Here is a 10,460-nt window from a genome sequence, read left to right on the forward strand (position 1 = left end):
GATAATGTCCATTCAGTTTTCACATATGTTGTTTTCGTGCCTTCTGCACAACATTGCACCATTTCATGCTTTTCATCTTCAGAAAGATCTTTCTTCTTCACCATATTGCATAAGAACTGTGACTTGCTTAATAATGTGGAACAAACTCTTTAAGTAGGTTTTCCATTTACCTAAGAAGACCTGGCAAACTACTTAACAAACCTGTCTGAGATTGATACCAGTTATCTAAAAAGATACGGAGAAATAAAACAAATAAACACTTTCTTTGAAAAACTAAAATCTGAATGTTTATTGTACTGAAATCCTGATATATATATAAAATCAGGGGCGTTTCCTCCGAGGAGGCAAAGGAGGCAGTGCCTCCTCAAAAAAAAAAAAAAAAAAAAAAAAAATAGGATGAGAAATTAATCCATATTACATATAAAACAACACAAATATTACAACTTATGACATTAAAAAGCGTGCAAGTCACTCGTATTTCATAAGGAACACTGCCCAACAGCGACACCCGCAGGTAGAGTTACAGCAGGAGTCTTTCCACTCCCTTTCCACTCATAGAAAACTATTAGACCCCCTATAGCGTGCGGTGGATTTTGTGGGGGGTAATTGAGAATGAATGGGAGAAAGTCACGTGAGAGGAGGCAACGTCTCCATCGCGCTATGACTGGATGTAATTGGTTATGATTGGATGTGATTGGTTTGTGTGATAAATCCCGCCTCTTGTTTACGTGCACGTTCCGCGCGTCAGTTTGAATGAACAAATGATGGCGTCAATGGGAATTGAAAAGTAAGTAAACAGTTTACCCAGTTAGATATCACCGCTTTATGTCATGTCAAAATCAAACTTGAAATGGACTGAAAACACGTTGACTGCGGGGGTTTTTAGTGCAACCAGCTTGGTGAAATTAAAAATACATCTTCGTGTCTGTGACAGATGGTGTTTACGGAGCATGACTGATGATCCAAAATAGCCTAAGTTGACTATTAAAAAGAAAAACATCAATACACAAATAAAAGATATTGTTGAACTTGTTACAGCCTTTAGTTATTATTTTGGAATGAATGTAGAAATGCTTAAAACACTAACTTGATGAGATTGACTTGGTTTTGATAAATAGAACATTTATTACAATAATATTTTTAATATTAACAATAATATTAATATTGTTCATGTAAAATTACAAAATAGAATTGTATTTGGTTTCTTTTTTCTTTTATGATGTAATGTAAAGTAATGTTCATTTAACAAGGAAGATGTGTCAATGTTAAGAGTAATGCACATGAATTTACATTTGATTCATAAAAAATTAAAAAAAAATGTGCATCCTCATTTCAGAACACCACTGCACGCCACTGATATATATATATATATATATATATATATATATATATATATATATAATTACGTCTATATAAAAATTCAATATAAAATAAATACATATTTAAATATAATTAAAATTACATAATAATATAATAATATTCAAAATATATAATTTTGTATTCAAGTTAGTATAAATTAAAAAAAAATTGTAATATATATCAAGCTATAGTATAATTTATTAGTTATTAGTTTATTTTATGTTTAATTACTGTTTTTAGTTTAAGCTATGAACTATTTACAAAATGACAAAGCTCTGTTGCTGTTTTTTTAGTCATGGCCTTGCTCTTCTATCTCCTAGTAGAGGCTTATAGGAATATGTTCTGTATTTACAGCCAACATTTACATGGAGACTGTCAGAAAGGTCATCAGTTAACACTTAACAACATAAACAGCCACCTACACCATCTACAATTTCAAGTGTTGACATCCAGGCCAGAACATAACCTCTGCAATGTGTATACCCGGGCATATTTTGGGCAAATAAAAGTTATGATAATAGTCATTTGGTGTTATTAAAGTATTTAGTACTTTTGTCTTATTCAGTATGTGTGCGGGTACATGAATAGACTGTCCTGGTAATTCCTCGAGGCATGAATTGCTTTCTTCAATGGCAAATGATGAAATTGCAGAACATCTGCCCTTCCATTCCTTCCTCTAATCATACTGTAAGTGTCTTTGGAAAAGTGTCAGCAATATTTGTTACACCCATCCACCCTTTTCTATGTTGTTACAGCTGAGCCCATCACTGAGGCAGAGTGAGTTCTGGCATTAGTTTACACTGAGAAAATGCCTCTGTCTTTTAATTTCCGATCTTATCTGACGATTAATAATTAATTGATCGTTGCAGCAGTCGAATTCTCTGATGTGCACTGTGCAAGAAGCTGGCATACCTTCATCTCGACACACTTCACACATTACAGTGTCCTAGAATAAAAAAATATATTCCTAACGTTAATAGCAAACAACATTCAAAGAGGAAGTGCAAATCTTGGATAATTGGTTGCTCAGCAACGACACAGTAGATATTGGCTTTTAAAACCCTTGTGTGTGGGAGCGCTAATCTATAGCTCTCCAGCTCCTGAATGGAGGGGGAAATAATATCTGCTTCTTAGTGGAATGAAAAGCTGTTCTCTCTTCTTTTTAGACAAACACTTCTTGAGAAGAATTAGCCGGATGGAGCTTGCTCTACTGCTGTGATGAGCAGCTACGTCAAGTGTTTTCAGCCCAAGATTAAAGCCAATGGAAGCTCAAAATAGGCTTGCTTTTAAGTCTTAAAAAATGGAGGCATCTGTCCAGTAAATGTGTTGTGCCTAGTTCTATCCCCTTTGCTTTTTATTATAGAAATTAATTTTGTCCCAAGATGTCAAACATTAATCAGTAAAATCAAAGCTGTATTTGTTTATTAGACTACTACACGGCTCTCTAGAACTGTGGTTCCCAACCTTTTAAACCCCCACAACCCCGTCAGTAATGCTCAAGTATAGTACAGTTGGAAGAGAGGGACCAATAAAAAAGGGATGTAGTTGTTTATTTTTCACTCGATTGGGATGTTCTTTTATTCTGGATGGCAAAGGCAGTGACTGTAACATCGAGCGTATTTTGCAGTATTAAACACGTATTTATACTGATTTCATCAGGCTCCGAAAATTCTTCAAAAAGAACACAACGAATGGCCTTCTCAGCTGCCATAGTTGCAACTCTTGCATCATCAGAACAGGGTGTTCAACGCACCACCGTTTCCATTTAAAAAACATTTTTCAACATTTGTCGCAAACAAACGCAGCCCTGATCACGTCCCCTCTAGGGTATGTGTATCCCCAGTTGGGAATCACTGCTCTAGAATACTCGATTCTGATTGGTCAATCACGCCATCCAGTGGTCTGATATTTCGTAACCCCGTTGCCAATGGCGACATGCTTTTCACACTTAAAATAGTTAACCCTGGGTCATACTAAACCCAGAGGAGTGATCCCCCCCCCCCAAACCAGTTCAGCGGAAATCCCGCCCTGCAGCTAATTTTATTGGCTAAGGTTGGGGGTAGGGTTAAGGATTAGTGTTTGGTGTAGGCAATCAGCACTCTGATTGACATGACCAATAAAATCTTTAGAATCGGCTGTGGGGTGGAGCTTCTGCTGAAGCGGTTTGGGGGAAAAATCACGCAACTCTCTCTGAGATATCTTGCTTCACGTTTCACACTGCTCATACTTTACACTGGGTTAACAATTAATCTTGGGTATTCATAAATTGACGTTTCACACAGTACATTCCTAAACCCTTGATTAATGTTCTTATTTGCATATTTGCAGTGTCAGTGTAATTGATTAGACAAATGCAGCATGCCACCTGCTCTAGCAGCGTCCTTATTACACACTGTACAACACAAAAGCTGTGCTAACCCTGCTTCTAAATTACAAGTGTGAAACATTCCTTCACCCGGGACAAAGAGCGAGTCTACATATATGTACACTGATACATAGACCACAATGCAACATGATTGTGACGTTGCACTCGAAATGCAACTAGCAGTGCTCGCACTTAATTTACCCACAAATGATCAAGGGTTGCATCCGAAATCGCATTTCCTTAATAGTAGGCACAAAACAGTATGTCTAAATTCACAGTACTTATAAAAGAGTAGGCAAAAAGTACCTGGTGACTTAGCAACGACATAGATCTGAATGAAATGGAGTGAAGTTAGCAAGGGAAGGGCATAAAAAAATTGACTTAAACATGGCCCCAGGGTTAAGCATGTGAAAAGCCCTGCTGTGTATTAAGTTTTTTTTTTTTAGTGGAAACTTTAAGATAAAAAGCAGGTACGATTATAAAATTGTCAACTCAAATCAGTATGTCATGTATTTATTTGTTTGCCAATACGTAATACAGAATGTCAGTACCGCAAAAAGGAAAAAAAAAAAACCCAGACAGCAGTAGCCTATCCTGACGCAGACACTTGTATTGTTTTTCCATTTTAATAGCTAATTTGTGGTCTTTTGTGATCCCGTGTGAAAATGTGTTAAAGTCAGCAATGTAACAGAATTTGTAATGTGACGTATTCGAATGAAACGGCTTCATGAACAAGAAAATAATGTAGGGCGGGACTTAATTTTATCCATCAGGAACTGATTCGATCGTTGTGGTTTGCTATTGATCTCATGTGAGTGATTGTCCTGCCCTACTGCCAGTAAATATGTTTTCAGAGAAGAGAAGAGAAGAGAAGAGAAGAGAAGAGGTGTTGCTGCAAAAGGGAGTTATTTTGATTAAAGATTACTAGGGTACATATTTAAAGCTGCAGTCCGTAATTTTTTTTTTGGTTAAAAATGATCCAAAATCATTTTTTGAGCAAGTACATAACCAGCCAGTGTTACCTTACCTTAGCCCATTCACAACGGTAAGCTTGTAATAATGTTTTCTAATTCGAGTGGTACTAGTGGGTTTCTGCAGGAAATTCGAGCATGGCGCCATTCGTCTTTGCGTCATTACGTTACGTCTGTTTACATAAAGAAGGAGTCCCAGCTAGTAGGCTATATGGCATGTGGAGGATACTGCAGGCAGCGGATCATTTATAAGGTTTGTTTGAGATGCATCGGTCTGTGCAGCGCCAATGCATTTTGAACTAGCCTATTGCCAGGGCTCGATTTGAGGGGGGATGCGGGGGGATGGCATCCCCCTTGTTGAAAAAAATTACAAAAAGCATCCCCTCTGTAAAGCTACCATCCCCCCTTACCATCCCCTTTAGATTAACTGTGTTATGTATTATGTAAAACTTATAACCACTTATAAGTTAACCGCTTGTTTGTGTGAAGTGTGCTTGTCATTGTTTGTATGTGAGGTGTTTTGGTGATATTGATATTGCTGTTTACCTGTTTCAATGTTGTTATTTGCTTGCTTTTAAGTTAAGGCCATATATGCTTGAAGGCTTGAATGATTATAAAATTAAGTAACTGCAATACTCCCTTTGTTTGTTATAAGATAAGATGACTAAGCAACAGTTGTAAAAGTTAACAATAAGGATGAAGAGAGCATGTTGCAACCTTAAGCAGAGGATGCCAGATGAAGACTTCAGTGAAGAAGAGGAAGAGTGCTGGAAGAAGACAACAGCGTAAGCAAAGAGGATATCCGCCTTAGTAAGCACAAGCTACAGAGACTGATACACCAACAACAGGAAGATTGGATCATACAAAGCATTGAACAATTGATGAGTAATATGAAGTTGGAATTCCCCAAAAAATAGTATTAAAGTCTGAGGTCTCCTCAGATGCTGCCTGCATTAAGCGTAGAAGGATACCTGATATCCTAACAAGGGGTGCTTAACAGCATCTGCAATTTTGCTGGATAAAGCTAGGTTAGAGAGCTTTTTAGCTTAAGCTGATTTGTTTTATTTTGCATTAACTGCTTTGTATTGTTACCAAAAAAAGAGATATTTTATTGTTACGATTGCCTTCCGTAAAACAGCTTGTTTCGAGAGCTTTAATTATTTTGTGGATTGCTATGTTATTATGAGTGGTGGTTGTTGAAAATCTTGTAATTTATGCTATGGTTGATGTCTTAAAACGAGTGATACAAGTTGCACCATCTTCATTCAGGTGCTGTAGCAATCAAATCCAGCATCATCTGAGGTCGACATCAAGAAACGCATAAAGAACTGCAATCTACAATCTGCAATCTGCTCCCGACAGATACGGGGGTATGGTATGCGAAAAGGGCCGGACAGCTATTGATCTTCGTTCACAATCAGAATAGAAGCATTTTTTTAAATTTACATTTATATTGTTGATTTCAAATTTGATGTATAAAACTTGTTTCATTGCATTGCTTTTGTGTTGTTATTTTGGTGGTCAAAAGAACAGCAGTGTGTGGACGTCAGATGGACGTCAAGTTTTTGACGTCAGTTTGATTTGCAGTTTTGACCTGTTTTTGATGTCAATTTGATGTTTTTTTTTAAACATCAATTGGACGTCAGTGTGTAAATGTCAAATGGACGTCAAGTTTTCGACATCAGTTTGATTTGCAGTTTTGACCTGTTTTTTTTTTTTTTTTTTTGACGTCAATTTGATGTTTTTTTTAAACATCAATTGGACGTCAATTTGACAGTGTGTAAATGTCAAATGGACATTAAGTTTTTGATGTCAGTTTGATTTACAGTTTTGACCTATTATTTTTAAACATATTTAAAAAAAAAAAAAAAAACCTTTTTTTTTACGTCAACGTTTGATATCAATTTGAAGGCTTTTCAACATCAAGGTGCCTGCTGGATTTTCTCACAGCAGCTGCAATAATTAAACTTATCATTTTGATGGCGGATTGTAATCCAGAAAGGTCCAAATGACAATCATCAGTGACAACTGGAGATTCGCCCGTAGTTAAAAACAAAAGACTTCGGACTGCCGAGTGGCTACAGAAATTGAAATCTACAGGTAACTCTAATACACACTAAATACGCATGCACGGTTTGACGTGATCTGAGCTAAGCGATTGTTAGATTTAATCACAATTGGCAGCGCAATTTATTGTAATGCTTTTTTTCTCAGTTGGTCAGAACAAAGGTGGCAGACATGTTACTTACTTGTTCAGATGACATTTTCTGGTGAAAATCCTTATTTTGCTCATACTTCCAAGACATAGAATCTGAGATTCCAAAGTACAGAATCCACAGTGGTGCGGTGACTGACAGCAAACATTAGATTCATCTGCACTGAGGAACCGTGCTGATGCACAACCCACGTAAAGATAATATTTCCGCAAATAACTGCAATTGCAGGTTTCAAACAGAGATGGTGACAAAGAGGCAAAACTTACGGACTGCACCTTTAAAAAAAATAACGATTTACATGGATAAATTATTTATAATAAATACTGCAATATTCCATAAAAAATAAGAAGAGTCAATTTTGATTTCATGATGACTCTAAACAGAAAACTGGAAAAAGTGATACTTATTTTATTAAACTTTTTTTCTTTTTTTTGGATTTTCCTAAAGCTGTTTGGTTCGGAAGTATTCATACTAAGGGTAAATGAACACAGAATGCATTTTTGTGTAAAAAAAACTTAAGATGTGGGTAGTGTAATGAGGAAAAGGCGCATTTTTTTAAAAAGTTGAACCTATTTTAACTTAAGCTCACATTTTTAGAATCTCCTGTCATGCACGAGACATGGGTGCAATGGTCAAACACGTCCATCTAGTGCATGTTTACATAGAAAATATAAAGGAAAAGCAGTGCAGTGGAATGCATTTCTGTGCAAAGCAATCTAATACAATAATATGGAAATGAACTCCTTGCATTTGGAACCCACAGTAAGTTGACATTCCTTCTTTATATAAGCATTAAGAGCATAAGGATGTCTATTAGAATTTTTTATGACTATTGTGTTAAAAAAAATTCCATGCCAGCATTGCCTCGCTGTTCATGCTGTTTACATTATTGAGCCAGAACAAAGCAGCATTCAGTCTTTGTTTATCAACAGAGAGACAAGAGGTGAAGGAAGTACTTAAAATTTTCATATAATCTTTTGTATCAGAAACATTTGGATTACTTCGTTATCTTGTGTTTAGTTATAAGATATAATTCAACTATTTTTAGTAATTAGTTGTCTGTTCGGCACAAAACTTACAAGTATAATCACTATAAATGTAGACATGTTGAGTTTCTAGAATACTGGCCTCTGTTATGGACTTTTTAGACATCCAGACGTTGCAGCCACCCAGACTCCAGTTTGTGACCTGACATTCCAGCCTTGTCTCATCCTGAACCCACAGTTTTCAGTCTGCTCCTTGGAGACGAGGTGACAGAACAGAAAATAAGCAATGCTGTCATCTGGGATTGCAAGTCAGCGTCAGGGAGGAAGGGAATTCAAGATGTCCCTAAACACGCTGCAGAACAGTGTCCTAATGCAAGTGCGTAATGGGTTCTGACCACTTCACAGATATAAATTCCCCTTCCCCACTGCGTATTCCCAATGCACAGGGAAGCTGATTTATATGTGCTGTGAAAGACATGCTGACACCACAGTTATTTTCTCCATGATTTCATCAACTCATAGCTGAAAATGCAAATCCATACCATGCTGGCGTTGACCACCATTTTTTTGCTCTCACTTTTTGCCTGAACACACCACAGATTTATGGATGTGACACTGAGGGTTGATAATAGTGTAATTGGATTTCTTCACAGCATGCTTTCAGTGCATCATTTCTGATTGATTGTACACTAGATTCAAGTCAGAAGTGAGATTGTCACTGAGATTTTCAGAAATATAGATGGAATGGGTGAAAATATGTGAAAACAATTCAGTGGCTTACATTAGAGCTTATTCTATTTGGATTTGCATCAGACCACAGGATTGTGCAACATTCAGACTTGAATTGAGAATGCTTTATCATTACCAGTACAGTTCCTGAATTTCATCTGAGGATGCAGAACTGAATATAAGAAAGAAAAATTAAAATGAATTTAAAATTCAAAGGTTTGTTTGAAAGTTTTGAAAACTTTGAAGATATAGATAGATAGATTTTTATTTTCTGAATTTTGCCCAACCCTGCACTAGACATTGAACTTATCAAACTTTAATCTGCCATAGAAAGAGCAAGCAAGAACCTTGCGCAAACTGAATGTGGTTTATAGAGGAACTGCTATTAATAAACATGTGAAACTTAGTTTACGGTGTAAAGTTAAAAGCAGCGTTGGTGTGTGCAGTCAAGATATATGATCATACAACCCTATAGTTGTCCTCAGGCAATGAAAGGAATTAACATATAGAACATTTCACGAAACAGGCTTGCATTTTTAAGAGTTACTTTAGGCTATTTCTGTGTCAAGGTTAGAGCATTAAGAGGCAATGGTTTGGAAATTATCTCTTCTACAACTATAATTCTGCAGGTGAATTTAGCTCTTTCTAATTTTGTACAGTCATATTGAACAATACAAGTATTGAGTAGGGAGGTCCACTGCAAGTCCAGATGTTTTTGAGTTGAAACCAGGCCAGTGCAATGAATCCATCTCCTCTTTCAAGCTGTCAAATACTAATTCTGTTGCTCTTATCTCCTTGGAGATTTTACTGGCTTTGTTTATCAGACTTGTTTGTGCAATGTATTTGACACACCATTTGTCACAGCTGCAGGTTGGCTTGATGTAGCACTGCCATTACAGAGTTATTGTGACCTTATGTGACTGGATTATGGAGCCCATCTGTAGTGACTGTCCAGCTGCAACATTCTTAAGGCTTTCAAATGCTAAGAGTGCTCATTACTGCTCTTTAATAAGTGCAAAAACATTATTATTTCACTTTAAATCATTTACAAATTATTATATGAACTTATTAATGAGTCTAACCCCAAAGTTTTGTGATAAAAAAACAACTCTGGTAACGACTGGTCAATCTAAGAAACTGTCATCAAAGCAAAGTGTTATTTCAAACAAGTGAATTTTCAAGAGTGTTTCCAAGACTGACCTGGAACACCCTCAGAGTGATGCATTCTTTGTTTGTTCATCAAACAATCAAACTGCTTTTATACTCAGGCACATGATGTTTTTTTTGAAACCGTCGCTACCTCTAATCATGTTTTCTAAAAGAGAGTGCAGTTAGGGAAGGCCTTGGCATGAGTTTTAATGGACTCTAATGGGCTTGTTTGACCCTGGGGAAAACCATTCTGATGTACAATATACATGGTGATGATTCAGTCCTATTTGTAGGTAAGTTTGGTTTTAAGTGAGTTAAGTTTCTGTTACTATATAAGCAGCTAAAGTTAAATTATTAGCTACAAAATGATTTCATAAATTTATTTCAGATTTCAAAATGTTTTCACATGGTAAAAGTAACCAAGTGATCAGATTTACTTGACTGTACTAAGTTCAAACTTCAAAACACAAGTATTATGTCTTACAATAAGAGAGCCATTTTGCCCTCTTTCCAGCATGCATGAATACTTAATATAATTGCATTGTTTGCCCTCATGGTTTCATTTAGCCTACACTGAAGTGCCGTTGATTTTGTTGCCAATTTTTCAATATGTTGTCTTGTGTTGTCTGGATGAGTTTACTCATTGTGGTTTAACTATGAATAGTTGAGGTCTGCATGCAAAGGG

Source organism: Ctenopharyngodon idella, chromosome 15 (genome assembly GCF_019924925.1).
Source record: "Ctenopharyngodon idella isolate HZGC_01 chromosome 15, HZGC01, whole genome shotgun sequence".
Lineage (NCBI taxonomy): Eukaryota > Metazoa > Chordata > Actinopteri > Cypriniformes > Xenocyprididae > Ctenopharyngodon > Ctenopharyngodon idella.